Here is a 19,466-nt window from a genome sequence, read left to right on the forward strand (position 1 = left end):
AGTCCTTAAATCTTCCTCCACTCCATCCAACCATCTTAGTTTCTGTCTGCCAATATTGCGCCTGCCTTCTGGTTTTGTGTTTAGAATCTTTTTTGGTATTCTCTGATCATTCATCCTGATTACATGTCCTAACCATTCCAACCTACGGGCTTTGATTTCAGCAACAATATCTGGAGATTTATATTGAGTTTTCAGTTCTGTATTATATCTAATCCTCCAGTGCCCATTCTCATATTTAGGACCATAGATTTTCCTTAGAATTTTCCTTTCCCATGTCATCAGTTGTTGTTCCATTTTCTTCGACAGAGTCCAAGTTTCACTGCCATAAAGCACAATTGGTCTTACGACTGTTTTATATAATGTAAGTTTTGCTTTTTTACTTATGCATCTTGCTCTCAAAGTTTTGTTAAGGGCTCTCAGGCATCTATTTCCCCCAGCAATTTTTTGCCTCATATCCGCATCTGCAGTGTTTTCTTGGGTAATTAGAACTCCTAGATATTTAAAAGAATCTACTTCCTCATATTTCTGTCCATTTATTATAATATCTTTATTACAAATGCCACTTGGTCTTATGTTTCTCATATATTTAGTTTTCTCTTTATTAATTTTTAACCCCATGTGCTCTGCTTCTGTTTGAATTTGGGTTACTATTTCATTTAGCACTCCAAGAGATCTACTCATGACCACAATATCATCTGCATAGGCCATGCACTGTCTGGTCCTATTAAATATGGTACCATTAAAATTTATATCAATGTTCCTAATGACTTTTTCAAGGTGGAAATGATATATTGGTTTTTACAAAATACCGATATTTTCGTTTCGATATAGCGATATATCGATATCGAAATTTTGATTCAATATATCAGTTTCCTCATAAATTTATCGATTTTTTTTTTTTTTTTTGGAATTACTTGTATTATCATTATCAACAACAACAAAATCCACACTAGACAACTCCAATAATTCCCGAGAGATGGCGCTACTGAAGGTGGACAGTTACATAATTGTGCAACTTCACTCAATACCGTGTTCTAATTAGCTGGACTGTAATTCGAATTCAAACTGTTTAATATGCAGCACCAAATTCAAAATGCAACGTGATCGAACGTAAGACAGACGGGAGGTTTATCTACTACTGTTTTAATATTGTTATTAGTGTTCTCAAAGGCAGGAGCAACTCCCACCCTGAAAGAGAACCTTCTGACCTCAAGAAGAATATCAAAACTTTTATTTCTATATTGTGAAATGGAAAGAGAAACATGGATTTAATACCGATGTGACTTTTTTTACGTCATTGATTTCTATGCACAACCTAGTGCTGACATTCTGTTTTCTTATATCTTTTAGTGCATAAAAATTCTGTTCCTATAATCATCACCATTCTTGTTTGGAATGTTGGAGTAACAATAACTTGCAATGGGAACTTACTATAGAAGGATTGTATCAAATCAACTGTGAAGTTTGTTAAAACTTGTAACATTCTAAGTACGGTTTACTTACATTTAAAAATAATTACAAGTTCTGTTTACTAACATTTAAAAATGATTACGTTGTTAGGTGTCCTGGATTGAATCCTATATAAAATTAGAATAACTGAATCGTGTTCCAATATCAAATACTCAACCATGTAGAGTTAACTTAACTCTTTCCCACTATATAATTTAAGCTCCCTTGCCTCCACCATAATCTTTATTTAGGTTAGGACCTACACCACATGGTATTGAAAATGTATTGTTTATTATTACAATTTTACATTTATGCTTTTGACTGTTATGATGTTAATTTCAATGGTAAAAAGAAATACTATAATTTAAGTAATTTTATTGTAATACACACCGGATCGACATATTTAAATTTATCAAAATATCACAAAAAATTTGAAACAACACAACTACACCATGAAAATATAATGATAGGTTAAGATGGCTACCGTGCGACACTGGCAACTAATTTCTATTCTGTACTCTTTGGTTCGATTACACATTTCTCGGCGCTGTGTGTGTCTCGCCTCACTCACGCATTTCTCGGCACACATTTCACAATACACATCTCTCGGTATAGTGTGTAACCGGCCTAAACATCTTTAGAAATGGAATTACTTCACAAATGTAATTTTCTAGGGGACACCTCAACTTTTGTACTCGCTGGCTGCTGTTATTTCATAGTGATATGCACTTTACAGTGATATCTCAACTTGTATCTATTTACTAATCCCTTGTTATATCACTATACATCTAACCTGTGATATTAACGTTATGATGCGAATTCAGATTAGCGAGATAGAACTTAGACATATAATTCACTATTGCGTATTCTTTCCCATATTACCCACATTTATTATTTGCATTTCAAATCACTTCCATAACCTTCATTAATCAGAATTAACAATGTACTCTACAAACTCTATAAATACAATAGACACGACCATAGGTAAACAAGCAAAACATGATGGATTGCCTACATGTAAATAATAAATCTTGGTGACTGTCATGTCGAATATTGGTTGTCAGTACAAAATAGTACAGTAACGTTGACTCATATTTCTAAACGATATGACAATAACTTAAAATGTAAATAAATGTAAGCACGTCATAATAACGCAAATATTTACAATATGCAAAACAGTAAGCCATAGTGGTAAACTCTATCTCCATCTGACTTCATGGTTCCCCAGATCCCTTCTCTCAAAATGTTCTGCATAATTTTTACGCAGTTTTATTACATCGTTCTAGTACGTTTGTTACTGTGACTACATAAATATGTACATAGTGAATGCAGTCAATTAATACCTCACAAGACTTCCGTAATCTTACTTAATGGAACCACGGTTACGTAAGACAGCTGAAAATGAACACTTTTCCTTTTCGAATCTTTATACTGTGATTCACAGTGAATGTGGATTCAATGACACTAAACTTTTGGTGCTGTTCTTCTCATCACTGTCAACTATCGAAAGTTACGAACTTTAATTCATTATCGAAAACATATCAATCGACACACCCATGGCTAATTGCTTTAATGTAGTATCAACCACTGCTATTATCTGGTACAGATTACAAAACTGTAATCAACTTCTTTATATTATCTCGATACTCAACAATATATAATTCTCATGTCCCACTCACACATACGCGTCGTGGATCATTTGATTGTTTCTAATCTGTAACGTTTCATAGCGTGTTACTTATTTACCTCCCGATATTATTACGTACGTTTTTATTTCAGTAGTATTTGCGGTGCGTTACGGAATGTGCGCTGGTTCAAGTCCTCATGGGGGAAGAAATTTTCTCATGAAATTTCGACCAGTGTATGGAACCGGTGCCCACCCAGCATCGTGACGCACTTGGGGAGCTGCGATAGGTAGCGAAATTCGGTTGCGAATGCCAGCTAAAATGGCTGGGAGGGGGATCATCGTGCTAACCACACGATACTTCCATTCTGGTTGGATGATCGTTCACCTCTGCTTCGGCATGTGGGCGTGAGGCCAGCAGCCGACTGGACAGTCTAGGCCCTCCACGGGCTGTAGCGCCTCGGATTATTATTATTATTATTATTGTCATAAAGAAATGGATATTTCTTCAGCAAATTAATTGGTTTTTCACAATCTCTTTCAATTCCTAACCTCTAAAGAAGTTAAGACGCACAGATTGGCTATATAAAAACACAGCTGACTGTTATGTCAACAATTCAGCCTGTAACGGAAAGAGCTGAGCGTCCACCCGACAACTTTCGACTCTGATGCACCTCCAAAATTATACTTCCTGGCGAATACCAAAAGCACCGCACCGCAGTTAACCATTTAAATACATTACGATGCTGCAGTGCGACGAGTAAGTGTGAGGGGGCCATAAGACTTTGTCTGGCCAACTCGTTGGTGTACAACAAACACTTCTTATTACGAGGATGAGTCAAAAAGTAACCTCAATGTATAAATAAAAAATTAGACTCACATAGTAGATCGTAGTACTATACATATACAGTACAGAACTTAGTTGATTACTTTTTAATTTTTCCTTGTAATCTATCACAATCCATCTTATCACCGTCCAAATGACATGCTACAAGTAAACACATCAACAACACATTACTCAGTAATAAGTCACCGGAGATCACAGGTTCTTATACCAAAACACTCAGCCAACATCCCTGAACAACCTGTGAAAGTTTGTCTGTAGAGTTCTGGTTCACCCTGTATAACAGGAACACTTGCATTGAACGTAGTAGGGACTATGTTGAAAAGTGATCAAGTATTTGAAATCTTATTGTACATATTCCAACAAAGTCCCAGTCAACTATTCAGTGCAGATATGAGATGAAACAGATCAGTCATATAACTGTGAGAAAGACAATGGACTGTTTTCGTGATAGGCAGGGACACTGCTTGGCTGTGAATGGTTTTCATTTTGAGCATCTGTTAGGTTAGTGAAAGTGTTTTGTTTACTTTCGTGACCTACTCAACATGATTTTACATATGGGTACTTATTTGCCTCAACTTTGGACTCCACGAAACAAGTATAATACATAGTTAAAATTTCTACGTATTCATATGTAAAATTTCATGGACATTCGAAATATGTCAATTTTAATACAGGTTGCCATTTAAAAAAATTAGTTCACCATCACATCCTGTATGCCTGAATAACATTTTTCGATGACTGGCATCTTATTGTCTGGTTTATCTGTAACAACTTTTGTATAATTTTTTTATATAAAATTAGAATTTAACAAGTTGCTAGCAATAATCCATACTTATTGTTCACTCTCTATATAACATACTTACATACATTACATCCAGGCGTCATGTCATATTCAGTATACATAATACAATTTCAAATGATATCCAACAGTTAATAATAATTATTCATTTAAAAAACAATCATATTAGATCAACTTTAATCTTCAACACTGTAGCCTATACATTAGAATGGAAAATTTCAACATTGTCAATAACTTAATACAACATTAAAAAGAATCAATCACTCTTCTTAATGTACCCAGCTGTTTGCTGACAACATAAAGTCCACTGTAGTCTATTCAGTTGTTGTTTTTCACGAGAAATGGGGGGTATTTTGATTGGTGTTCATTACAGATGCCTGTTGCTAGTAGCCAGAGGTGGGGTGTAGTCAATATATACTGCAGGGCTGTGTCTTCTGCAACTGGTACTGATGATTTTAATTTACTTCTTTTGTGGTTTATGGATGGACAGTATAGAAGAATGTGTTCCAGATCTTCATCATGATTATTACACCACAGACAAGTAGGATCATCAGAAATGTGAAATCGGTGTAGGTACAATTGAGTGACAATATGACCTGTTCTGGCTCTTGTTAAAAATGTTTGAACATGTCTGGGCAAGTTTTTGTACATTTCCAGGTCATTTGGTTTCTTTTGTACCGACTGTAAAATTTTTCCTTTGTCAGAAGAGAGCCAATTGTTGATCCATTGGTTTATAAAATGAGACTTTACTGAAGCAAAAGCACTGGATAGAGATATCACTTGAAGAGGTCTTGCTTGCAAATATGTTGCCTATTTTGCAATATTATCGACTTTCTCGTTTCCAGGTATACCACAATGGCTAGGTATCCATTGAAATGTTATTTCCTTTTGGAGTTCTTTTAGTTTACTTAGTTGTTTCTGAATTGGAATAATTCTATTTGCATATAGGTTTGGTACATATTTAATTATATTAAATATAGCCCCCTTGGAGTCGGTAAGTATGCAAATAGATTTTTCAGAAATTTGAGTAACACACTGAAGAGCAGCATCAATAGCTAGCAATTCAGTGTCAAGACTGGAGGAGGATGAACATGATATGAAATAACTTTCTTGATATTTTGGAAGATAATACCCTGCTCCTGATGTCCCATTATTAGGATTTAGAGATCCATCTGTATAAATTTGAAAGTGATCCTTATATGTACTGCAGAGTAGTTCCATGGAACTGCTTCTGATTCATGGAGTTCCTCAGTGTAAAATTCTCTGGAGGTAAAATAGTCCCTCAGTCGAATCTCCGGGTAGGGACTGCACTGAGAGATGTCAAGAATCGTACTAAAGTACTTATTTGGAACACCAAAAGTCATACCGTCCAGTCAATCAGAGCCAAATTTAATATTGAAAAGAACCATATAGTGAGACAAAGAGGCAAATATAATACCAAAAGAATTGAAGTATGGTGTCAGTCCAATGCAGAAGCAAAATTCATTCTCTGTAACATTAAAAAGAAGACCTCTGCCATTGGTTGAATAGCAATTATCTTTTCCCTTCCTATGCAGGCAGTAAACTTTATTTTCATAAGCAATTAGATGTTGAGTTTAATACAGTCAACAACGTATTTTTACTCTCTATCTAATTCAGACTGAAACAACTATATGTATCTGTAGCAATCTTTCCTCTGTATCCACATGCTTTCAAACTGTTAACCTAAGTGACAATTACTTTATTATATTAGACTATCCCGAATTGCAGGTCCTCCTGAACTTGCAGTCAGCACAACTCAGATCTACCATGAAGACGTCACAGAAAAAGTGCAAAACAAGGAACAGATCTCCAGTCCCGGGAATTGAGCCGTGACGCATTTTTTTTTAATTCTGTAACTGTACAATAAATAATACTACAGAGTGAATTGTAATTAAAGCCATTAATTTCAGGAGGTTATTCTTTGAGATATTTAAAAAAAAAGTTTTATAAAAAGCATTTCATAACATATTTTGGGAAAGCAATTGATTTCATTCCCAATATGCTCAGTCAATTTAAGAGATCAGTGTATTATGATAATAAATGATGGGAAGAAGATTAGTTTTCTTCTTCGAATTTGCACAAATTTGATCCAAACAAATGTCACATTGTAAAATTCCTTTGCATAATGAAGAGTTACATTTGCTCAGATCAAATTTTTTTACATTTAAAGCACAAAACTAAAATTCTTTATATCATTAATTAGGTATAATACACTCCTCTCTTAAACTGAGTATATTGGGAATTAAATCGATGGATTCTCCAAAGCATGCTATAAAATGTTTCATATAAAACAATTTTTATCTCTGAAATGAAGTAAAATCGTATTAAACTTTTTCATTTCAATTATCTCAAAGAATATTCCCCTAATTACATTACTTACGGTTCACCGTGTATATATGCCAGAACAAAACCTACATCTTTCAATCATACAAACAAATTTTAAATTTTAGTTGCATAACACTCCTTTCCAACAGGCTACCAACAATGCACAAAATCAATGTCACATAGATCTTAGAAACTTTACTGTAATTTTGTGTAGCAATTTATAATTTTCAATACTACAGACAGATTTTCGCATTAATATTCTGCTACTTTATAGATATTTGTGTAACTCCATCACACATTACTTCTTTCCAAGAAATGTTCCTTGTAGTAGCGTGGTATGGAAGGGACTCTTCCTACAAGTTCGTAAGTAAAATAGTAACTGTAACCTTAATATGCGGTGGATAGGGACGAATTTTTATTACATTTTATTTGTTTGTCTCAAAGAATAAATATAACAATGAGTGTGTTTATTTGTTCGCTAATTACGAATAAAAACATAAACATTCTTATTATTATATTTAGTCTTTAACACAAAAAAAATAGCAAAAATTCGTTACTACTGACTCCGTATTATGGTAAATCTAAACCTTATTATAAGAGAAAAATGCCAACCCTGATCGAAGGCAACTCTCAAAAGTCTCACAGAAGTCAGTGGAACAAAAGAAAATTGTGTCTCCTATGGTGAAGTTATTTTGGAGAATTACGTAATATAATTTTACATAACCTTACAAATTTTCAGTCTAATGAAAGTGAATAAAATCAAGGTTGAAGTTAGGTTAATGTATAGTTCATATTTTAAAATGCAATAACCATTTCGAGCACGAGCATATGCTCATTTCGGGTATCTATTCATATGTATTCAATTCAAATGTAAATTGTAAATAAATTTGTAATTTAATTTGTAAATTTTAAGATTATAACATTTCCAGAAGGAAAGAGTTTGAAGAACTTATAGACCTACATCAAGAAAGAAAAAGCTTTCGTTTCAGAGCAGCTTACAATAAGTAGTGGTTAATATGTACATAGGCCAAATGTAAATGATCGGGACGAAATTGAAATACAAACTACTGAGCCATTTATACCCGAACCCATGCTTTCAGAAGTCGAAATTGCGATAGAAAATCTGAAAAAGTACAAGTCTCCAGGTATCAATCAAATTCCAGCAGAATTAATACAAGAGGGTGGAAGTGCATTATATAGCGAAATTTATAAACTTGTACTTGCTATTTGGGAAAAGGAAATTGTACCAAAACAATGGAAGAAGTCCATAACTGTACCTATTTTTAAAAAGGGGGACAAAACCAACTGTGGTAACTTTCGAGGAATATCACTTTTGTTGACAGCAGAGTCCGTATAGGTCAGTTTCTATCTGATGCTTTTCCAATTCAATGCGGGCTAAAGCAGGGAGATGCACTATCACCTTTACTTTTTAACTTCGCTTTAGAATATGCCATTAGGAAAGTTCAAGATAACAGGCAGGGTTTGGAATTGAACGGGTTACATCAGCTTCTTGTCTATGCGGATGACATGAATGTACACAAACGATTAGGGAAAACACGGATATTTTACTTGAAGCAAGTAAAGCGATCGGTTTGGAAGTAAATCCCGAAAAGACAAAGTGTATGGTATGTCTCGTGACCAGAATATTGTACGAAATGGAAATATAAAAATTGGAGATTTAGCCTTCGAAGAGGTGGAAAAATTCAAATATCTTGGAGCAACAGTAACAAATATAAATGACACTTGGGAGGAAATTAAATGCAGAATAAATATGGGAAATGGGTGTTATTATTCGGTTGAGAAGCTCTTATCATCCAGTCTGCTGTCCAAAAATCTGAAAGTTAAAATTTATAAAACAGTTATATTACCGGTTGTTCTGTATGGTTGTGAAACTTGGACTCTCACTCTGAGAGAGGAACATAGATTAAGGGTGTTTGAGAATAAGGTGCTTAGGAAAATATTTGGGGCTAAGCGGGATGAAGTTACAGGAGAATGGAGAAAGTTACACAATGCAGAACTGCACGCATTGTATTCTTCACCTGACATAATTAGGAACTTGAAATCCAGACATTTGAGATGGGCAGGGCATGTAGCATGTATGGGCGAATCCAGAAATGCATATAGAGTATTAGTTGGGAGACCGGAGGGAAAAAGACCTTTAGGAAGGCCGAGACGTAGATGGGAGGATAATATTAAAATGGATTTGAGGGAGGTGGGATATGATGATAGTGACTGGATTAATCTTGCACAGGATAGGGACCGATGGCGGGCTTATGTGAGGGCGGCAATGAACCTTCGGGTTCCTTAAAAGCCATTTGTAAGTAAGTAAGTAATATGTACAGACAATTAAAGGCTGAAGCAGAATAGGAAGATATCTGTCAAACCAAAGCGGCTCTAATGACAAGAATTGCAAATCTCATTAAGTACGCCTACCTGTTTTTATAGATAATATTTGACAGGATCAGTACAGATCTTATAGGGTGGCCGGGTAGCTCAGTTGGAACAGCAGCTGGGTACGGACTGGAAGGTCCGGATTCGTCCCTGGTAGTGACAGGATTTTTCTCGTTACGAAACTTTCAGAACGGCCCCGAGGTTCACTCAGCCTCCTATAAAATTGAGTACCGGGTCTTTCCCGGAGGTAAAAGGCGGTCTCAGAGTGTGGTGCCGACCACACCACCTCATTCTAGTGCCGAGGTCATGGAAAGCATGGGGCTCTACCTCCATGCCCCCCCCAAGTGCCTTCATGGCATGTGACGGGGATACCTTTACCTTTTAGTACAGATTTTATTCCATAAGGATGCATCCATGATAGTGTGTTAAAAAATATTTACTCATAATTTAACATACAAAGACTTTTCTGTAACCTAATCTGACGCAACTTCATTATAAACTAATGCATGTGGTTCAGTTTACATGCAACTGAATCCCACAACAAAATGAGACGAGATCAGTTAATGGTAAATATAATTTCTATAGAATCTGAGTAATGAACTGTGATGTTAAGTTGCATTATTTATGTTTAAATGTGAATTTTGTAGACATGGCTGAGACAAAATGGAGTACCACTGCCAGACAATGCAAACAGGAATAAACGACACTTGAAAAGGTGATTCTCTAAATGTAAGTAATTCATAACTAATTTTTTTTTTTGTCTAATGGTGGCTAATTGACTGTTTGTCATTCAGCCATATGAAGCAAGTTCTATATACCAATTTATCAACACAATCATTGCCAAGGTGTGTCATAGGAGGCTGGTCTTCGAATACACCAACTTCTCCACCATCCATACCATGAGGGTTACCATTCTGCACGACATACAGCAGGACGGTTCCATCAAAGGCCACTGCTAAATTAATAAAAGTGAAAATATATCTGATGATCAGACACCTCATATCAAAACCCACTATTTTGTTTAACAAAATATGATATGTTTACAGATAGATTGCTGTACATTCAAATACAAGGATGCTAGACGATCTCATCATTGATAATTTCAAGTTGTGTTTTTTCTGTTGCGTAGAACTTAACAACAGAGTTTCACTTCCAGAGATTAGCTATCGTGGTGTTTCAACAAGCCAGTGAGGCTTATTTTGTTGGTCTCTTCGGATACACCAACCTCTCCGACATCCATTTTGCACAACGACTTGCAGCTGGACAGACACATCAGAGGCCACCATTAATTGAGAGGAAAGTGAAAGTGTCTGATAATGAGATGTCTTGTATCAGTACTACTATTTTTTTTTTTTCACAAAATATGATATAGCAAAGAATTCTGTACCTTCAAAAGCAAAGAATTCTGTGAGGGTGGTATTTTGCTTCAAAATTTGCCAGATCCTTGAGATAGATTGCACTGAAAGTTTGGCTTATTTTCAACATTTCTGTTTCAAAGCCTGATGTCATATTTTTACATACTGGTAAAATGTTATTTATGCAGTATTAATGTTCACTCTGTGTACAACGTAATATATTTTTGATTCTAATTTTAATTTCCCCCCTCCTTTTTCTACTGATATTTACATGATTAACTGTCCAGTCCAGTGTTGTTACCATAATGTCCACTATAATTCCACTAAAAAGTAATTCAGTTACTGTTAAATGGGGCTATGTATAATTACTTTGTTATATAAAACATGCACAGATCCCCTTTTAACATTGATAATTTCTGTGTTAAACCAAATTCTGTCTTTCTTTTAGTCTCAAAGGATCCTATGATGCCAACGAACATTATCAAGAGGTTGGTTAAGGAAGAGGACGTCTGGAAATTTGGTAATATAATGACTAATTTCAGAATTATTGGCTGATGCAAATGCTGGAGCAAACATAATATGTCTGTCCAAAACCATAGTTATTTTCTTTTTATATCACGTTGTGTTTTTTCAGAAAAATAAAATAAGTGTGCTGTTTCTCAGAAAATAATACAGTTGACTGTTCATTGCGTATTTTTGTTGTTGCCTAACTGTGATTTATGTTAAATTTGTATCATAAAAAAATAAAATAAAGTTATTTGCAACCTCTTCTTTGTCGAAGTATTCCCTTAGTCCTGAGGCAAAAGTCAGGATATTGAAATTGTGTAATTCTGATTTAATATATCAGCTTGTCAGCATTCCATAATGTTATACAACAACGTAATAAATAAATATATAATTACATCACCCTTCTCCATTAATCGTGAAAAAATAAAAATACTTCAGTTGTCCTTTCATTGGTTGAAACGAATCCTTATTATACAAAATTAAAGTTTAATTCTTTTTGTGTAGGGAGTGGTCGTGAAAAGTAAGTATGATTTTTAAATTTTCATTACCTGGTTAGTTAAAAATTAAAATTTCACAATTCCCATTTTACTATTTAGTTATACTTATACATACGTATCTGTATGTATCAAAGAGGAATATGCACAGCAAAAGAAATTAAAAATAATAGTGATGAATGTAATGTAGTTTTAAGAAGAATAAGTTTTTTTTTAAGGCTGGTATTCATAATCGACACTTTCGATTAAAGTGTCCTTTGGAAGACGCAAAGTATCACTTTTCCGTTGCACAGTCGACACTTTGGTGCAAAGGGACACTTTGGATGACAGTGTACTTCCGACCACACCAAAAGTGTCACTTTGTAGAAAAATGGCGAACGTCTTGGAAGATGTCGAATTATTTATTAGAACATGCGGAAGAGATGGCACAATTAATGGACAATGTACGAAAGCGCTACATTAGAGAAGGTCTAAAGACAATCCCGTGGAATTTTATAATGATATAGAATTAAAAAAAAAAAAACTGTTCCGATTTGATAAAGAAACTGTTATTGAGATTGCTTATCTTTTCGATGACCGGTTGACAAAAACGAATAATAGAGTTTTGCCAGTGCCTCCAATAATACAGTTATTGACTGCATTAAAATTCTATGCTACAGATATGTACGATAAATCTATAATATTATAGTTCAGGTATTTCTGTAGTAACATTCGTATATTTATAACCTCAATTCGATGAAGTGATATGTAGGTAGATATACCTATATAACCTATTTTTTATTACTGAAACGAATTTTTTAACTTAAATAATATTAAACTAACTTCAATCTAATGTAGGCATAACTATCTTAAATTAGCATTGAGAGACCTCACGTGCTGCCTTCTAAGCAGATTCCATAATTATATTGGGTTTAAAATGATTTTGATTTTTGTTGACTACCTGTATTTTGAAATAAGATTTATCTTGATGTTGCTATAATCATTACTGTTTTGATAAGATATATTTCCATGCCGGTAAGCAATACATCAGGTATGGCTGCTTCTGCTGAGATACTGTCTCTAGTTCATGTGCAGTCATAACCTCACCATGAAAAGAGATCTCATACTATTAGGCCTATTTTGTTTTGCATTGTAGAAAAATTTGGCATTCAAAATATTCCTGAAGAGCAGGCAATAATGGAAACGAGAGAGAGAAAATATTAATAATAATAATAATAATAATAATAATCAGGGAAAGGATTTATATGTAAATACATATTTACTTATAAAGCTAATATAATTTATATTTTGCATTATCTTTATGTTTCACAATGTGTAGGGTTGAAAAATCCTACTTTTATTTTCCATATTTTTCCATATTTTAGAGTTTAGTACATATTTTCGTTAATTTCCATATATTTTCCATATTTCATATAAAACAGTCCATATTATATTAGGTTTAACAATAAAACAAAACAAAATTCCATTAACTTTTAAAAATACATTTCAACAATAGAGATTTAAACACATGTTCAGTAATCCCTTTAACATCAGAGTTATTTGAAAATTAGCAGTCCTATCAACAATGGGAAAGTAAGTTACAAAACTGTATTAATTTAATTTAAAATTTTTAACAGACTTCAGTTGTGCAGCTCAACAGTTAAATGCCAGTCAGAGTACACATAGGTTCAGTTTTGTAAATCATACTATAAAGACGGTAAATATGCCAAAAGTACGTCATTCAGTCAATTTAAAATCAAAACTAACAAGTTACATTTCAGAATTTAAAGAAGATGGTTTATCAACTGACAATAAAATATTATTTTGTAATTTGTGTCAGTGTGCAGTATCATCTACACAAAAGTTCCTGGTGCAACAACACATTACAACTAGTAAACATCAGGCCAACAAACAACTAAATTCCAAGCAGAGACAATTGTTTTTAACACAACCAACAACATCGAATGTAAGATCTGAGTTTAACATCGACCTGTGCCGTTCTCTCATCTCTGCTGATATTCCTCTCTACAAACTAAAGAATAAGGTCTTCAGGGAATTCCTTGAAAAATATACTCAACATACAATCCCGGATGAGTCAACACTTAGGAAGACGTATGCTCCATCCATCTACGATGAGACAATACAGAAGATAAGAGATGAAATTAAAGATAGTTCAATTTGGGTTTCCATTGATGAGACTCCCGACAAAGAAGGTAGACTTGTTGGTAATGTAGTTATCGGTTTGTTAAGTGAACAATATTCTGAACGAATTCTTTTACATTGTGATGTTCTAGAAAAGTGCAATAACAAAACTATAGTTAAACTGTTCAACGAAGCTATGGGTATCCTGTGGCCAAAGGGTATTATGTACGATAATGTGTTATTCTTTATTAGCGATGCTGCCCCTTATATGGTCAAAGCTGGACAAGCATTATCTGTTGTATATCCTAAATTGACTCATTTTACTTGTGTGGCGCATGCATTTCATCGTGTGGCAGAAGTGGTCAGAGACAATTTCCCTAAAGTAGATTTGTTGATTTCATCAGTGAAAAAAGTATTTCTCAAAGCTCCCAGTAGAGTTAACGTGTTGAAAGAAATGTACCCTGAAATTCCATTGCCACCAAAGCCAATTTTAACTAGATGGGGTACATGGCTAGAAGCAGTTGAATATTATGCCGAACATATAGACTCTATTAACAATGTTCTCCTTGCATTGGACTCTGAAGATGCAGTCTCAATTGATACTGCGAAAACAGTTACCTGTGACATAAGTGTGAAGAATGACTTAGCTCACATTCAGCATACATTTTCATGCATCATAAAAACGCTCAAAAGTCTCCAAAATAGGCACCTTTCACTATCTGAAAGTTTTGAAATTATAAATAGTACTGTGGAACAACTGAATCGTGGTAGAGGTAAAGTTGCAGATGCAGTAAGAGCTAAGGTGGACACTGTACTTTCAAAAAACCCTGGATATGAAGAACTACAAAAGGTTGTTGCTGTGATGAGTGGTGAATCAACAGTGAAGATTAACTTGGACTTATCCCCAGCAGACATTGTGAAATTGAATTATGTACCAGTTACTTCTTGTGACGTCGAACGCTCTTTTAGTCAGTATAAATCTATCCTCAGAGACAATAGAAGAAGATTCACTTTTCAGCACTTGAAAGAAATGTTTGTAACCTATTGTTATGGTAACAGACAATAAAAATTGTGTTTTGTTGAAACTACATTGGAAGATAAGGTACGTCCATTATATTTTTTGTTTAGTTTGATTAAAATGTACCAATATTTAACGTACATAGTCATTTTTTATAATTTTAAGTCCATATTTAATTCCATATTTTGGTAAAAATCCATATTTAATTCCATATTTTGGTAAAAATAACTACATATATATTTACATATTTCATATATTTTTAGTCCATATAAATCCGTTCCCTGATAATAATAATAGCAGTATTAATGTGTTTCATTCTTTTTTTTTACTTCTATTCACTATTCACGAAAAAAACAAAAATGAAAATAAAGGAAATAAAACGATATATCAATGAAGCAGATACGTATAAAACCTAACCTAACGATATAAATTTAATTATATATAAACAAAATTTAACCTACTCAGTCCAACTTAACCTAACTATATAAACTAATAGAAGATATGTACAAAATGTAACCTAACTATATAAATCAGTGGAACGGATACATACAAAACCTAACTTAACGATATAAATCAATGAAAAAGATATGCACAAAACCTAATCTAACTATATAAATTAATGGATCAGCTATGTACTGTACAAAACCTAACCTAATTTCACCAGCAGTATCACTACCTATTTAATAAAATATTATATATCTGAACTGACTGAAATAATCTAAACTATTGGCAACAAAAACTAGAAACTGAAATAAAACAACTTTAAATATATATTTTCTTTCTTGCGCAATCAATTAGGCTCCCAATTCAAATCACAAGCATTGTAATTTGTAGGTTACACATTAATTTGTTATTGTTTGTTTACTTGTTTTGAAAGGCATTGTGGGACTTCTGTTACCAACCAAATTGTAACTCTACACTTTGCTGGCGTAAAGTGCACTTCTTAACTCATCTATGAATACCACTAATATGAAAGAGCCACTTTCGTCAAAAGTGTCACTTTGCAAAGTGGTGATATAAAGTGTCGACTATGAATACCAGCCTAAGACATGACCATTTATATTGCTGCTCAAATTTGATTTAAGGCATATAATACCATCTTTCGTGGCATAAATTGTTTTCTTTTTCCTCAGAGTTTGTTTTATTCTGGTCATCGACAATTTTTAAATGCTCTCCACTGACTGTTCAATTTATCGAAAAGAATATTAGTGCTTTACGTTCAAAGTTGGTAACACTGAAGTACAGCCATCTTGGATTTTTTAGTACCTCACCATATGTTGTGCCGACTATACTCACATGTCATATGCTATAACCATTTCCTCCACAGACTCCATATTATCAGCATCTCCATAATGTCTTCTTATCCTCTTGTTTATTATAAATTCTCTGTAGCTTTCTTGTAAACATGGCCTGCTTCCAAGTCTGGTCCTGCCTGGATAATTTCCCAAGATCTGCAACGTATTCACATGGCTATAATTTCCATCTTAAGTCAACACGCAATTCTAATGCCTTGCTCTCAAAAAATATTAGGGGTCCTTTTCGAATCAGTGCTGCTAAAATTTTAGGTGGAGGTTGAATACAACTACACCAATTCGTAGCATACATGAAATCAATGAAAGTGACAGAGAAAATGTATAGCAAAGAATTGAATACTACAATGTAAGACCACAATACTTTCACAAATTATAGTCGCAACGCTGTTATTCCCGGCGTGACTCCTCCTCTTTGCTTACGTCTTAGGAAGTGAAGGCTCTATAAAGTCTAGGTAGGTAGTATCGTTCACCATTTTTGTTCTTTCATTGCCGAGCTACCATACGAGGAATCTATTTGCCACACCGTTAAACATTATCATGTCGTAGCTCCTATGGTAATAAATCAAACGCACTGTAATTCAGCAAATAATTGAGCGGCAAATAACGTCTTCGTGTGCTTTCTGCGAACGCCAATGAAAGAGCCAAAATGGCGAGCGATTATATTAAATATTTATCGAGTCTTAAGAAATTAATATCGTCTTCATCAATGAATCACAAGACACACACATTTAAATGTAGCCGACCTGCAACGCGATTGGCTACCGGAAATTTGAGCGACGGGACTATAAGATTGATAGGATATATGATATGAATGAAGAACCCCTGGGTACTGGAGAAAATGTGGAGAGGGGAATTTCACTCTAGGAGACAAAAAACTAATGCTCGTCAAGGACAACATGCATGTAGTCTAGAGCCACATCTTGATGTGATAAAACAGAATTGAAAGCCAAGGAATGGAAGAGAAAAAAATGGAAGCACACAGCAGAGGCTAAATTCGACCCTGGGAAGTAGAGCAGAAAAGAAGAATAAGAAGGAAAATTAATTTCAGAGTATAGGTATATAAGGCTATAATAAAAATTGAGGGAATGAGCTCAAAAGTTTATAGTACTCACAGTCGTTATGCCGGATTATCAGCATCTTCATAATCTGTCTTCTTATCCTCTTGTTTATTCTAAATTATTTCTGGCTTTCTTGTGAACACCTTCTGCTTCCAAGTCTGGCCTCCCTGGATAAGTTCTCAAGTTCTGCAACATATTCACAACGGTTCAATTGCGTGCAAAAACGGCATGACTGCACCATTTTTTTTTTTTTTTTTTTTTTTGGGAGGGGGGAAATGGTCTAAAGAATTTATGCTATTCTTATTTAATGATGGGTTATAGAATGTAAGCAACATTAACAACAGTAAATAATAATGTGTCTCATTAGTGTTGAGGTCATAACCTCAAATCTGGAGCAAAACAGTAATTTTGAATCTTTGAGAATTTAAGCAAGTCACAATACTGTACTAACAAATTAAGCTATTATAGCTTATTTAGCTTAATTAGTGTCTCTTTGTACAAATTGCAACTTACCTTTCTTAAGGCGGGGACATTATAATTGTTGTTCATAATCTCCCAGTCTTCGAATCATACACTGATGCTTGTTTTCAATACGTATTATGGGTTTCGAAATGTAACTCGCATACCTGGGAAACAAATTAATATTCATTAGTTTTTTGTTTCTCAAGCTATACAATATATCACGTCTTGATGTTACATAACCTCTTATTTAAAAGTTGGTGATACGCATTGAAATAGTACTATTTACAAGATAGGGGTTTAATATTATGTTTGCACAGTATTATATATCGGTAGTTTCCTAGTAGCCGGTACTCATTACATAGGTCATTTTTATGTTTACACAGTGGCTCCTTTATGAAAAGAATTGTAATAGTTTGTTGCTAGATGTGATTCTAGTAATACTTTTTGGTCCAGGGAAAATATGTCTTTTATGATTATAGAACAATGACTGACTTAACAGCTTATGTAATGAGTACCGGGTACTAGGAAACTTCCTTATATATCTTATATACGTATCTTATATTACTTATACTTATTATATTTACTCGTACATTAATCACCAGCTAATCCTAAATGTAGCCTACTTACCTCTCTATGTAGCGCCCTGTTAATTTCCGGCGTAAATCTTCGTCCTTAGGGAATAAAAATACACTGACTTTCGAACCAGTCAAATAATTGCTTTTAGAGGCTGGTATGCAACATTTGCGTGGCATATTCTTATATTCACACGTAAATATACACAAACAGAATTCGAATAACAACATTCCAGTCACTCGCATGAATAAGATAAGGATCCAGTGTTGCCAACACATATATTGTATCCCCATAAATAAGTCTAAACACCTGGAAATCCGTCAGAATCGGTCAAAATTAAAAAGAAATAAGACTCACTGAATATATCTATATACAAATAAAAGAAAATATTAACGCAACTTCCTTACCAATCTTAATTAAAATAGTTATAATACAGCCCTGTCTTATTTATGTACCGGTAACTTTTCAATGTTTAATGGTGTATTTCCAGAGCGACTGAAATATTCAGTTGTTATTCCTTTATTCAAAAAAGGGGACAGAACCTCGCCGAAAACTACAGGCCCATATCTCTTCTACCAGTCTTCTCAAAGGTCTTCGAAAAAGTTATGTAGGCTATAAGCGAGTATATCATCATCTTGATAGATACAACATTCTCATTCCGGAACAATTTGGATTCAGAAAGAATAAATCAACTGAGCAACCGACGTTTAATTTAACTGATAAAATTCTGGAAGCTATTAATAAAAAATTACAAGTAGGAGGGATATTCTGTGATCTCTCCAAAGCTTTTGATTGTATTAACCATAAAATTCTACTACAAAAATTAGAATACTATGGTATTAAAGGCGTAGCATATCAGTGGTTTGAGTCATATCTCCTAAACAGAAAACAAAAAAGTGGAAATCAACGCATTTAATAACTCCTTTAAATCTACTTCAACATGGGGAAATGTTCATACAGGGGCCTCTTCTTTTTCTAATTTTTATAAATGACCTTGGCTCCATAATAAAAGGAATAGGTTATCCTATACTATTTGCAGATGACACAAGTGTCATAATTACCAGACATCGGATTCTAGGGCAAATGCCTATTTTGTTTCTTTAGGAGAA

General features: G+C 34.1%; 2 long non-coding RNA genes across 2 annotated transcripts in view; one reads left to right on the forward strand and one right to left on the reverse strand.

Moving 5' to 3' along the window:
* Positions 1-7,150, forward strand: part of LOC138710398 (uncharacterized) — a 26,445-nt gene extending 19,295 nt beyond the window's left edge. Inside the window, exon 2 of the long non-coding RNA XR_011335219.1 lies at positions 6,469-7,150. This is a non-coding gene — a long non-coding RNA (uncharacterized lncRNA). The remainder of the gene's footprint in view (positions 1-6,468) is intronic.
* Positions 1-19,224, reverse strand: part of LOC138710397 (uncharacterized) — a 20,694-nt gene extending 1,470 nt beyond the window's left edge. Inside the window, exons 1-4 of the long non-coding RNA XR_011335218.1 lie at positions 18,412-19,224; positions 17,836-17,948; positions 17,377-17,508; positions 16,248-16,402 (exon numbers count right to left, since the gene is read on the reverse strand). This is a non-coding gene — a long non-coding RNA (uncharacterized lncRNA). The remainder of the gene's footprint in view (positions 1-16,247; positions 16,403-17,376; positions 17,509-17,835; positions 17,949-18,411) is intronic.
* Positions 19,225-19,466: the final 242 nt, after the last annotated feature.

The sequence above is a fragment of the Periplaneta americana genome, chromosome 12 (genome assembly GCF_040183065.1).
Source record: "Periplaneta americana isolate PAMFEO1 chromosome 12, P.americana_PAMFEO1_priV1, whole genome shotgun sequence".
Taxonomy (NCBI): Eukaryota; Metazoa; Arthropoda; class Insecta; order Blattodea; family Blattidae; genus Periplaneta; species Periplaneta americana.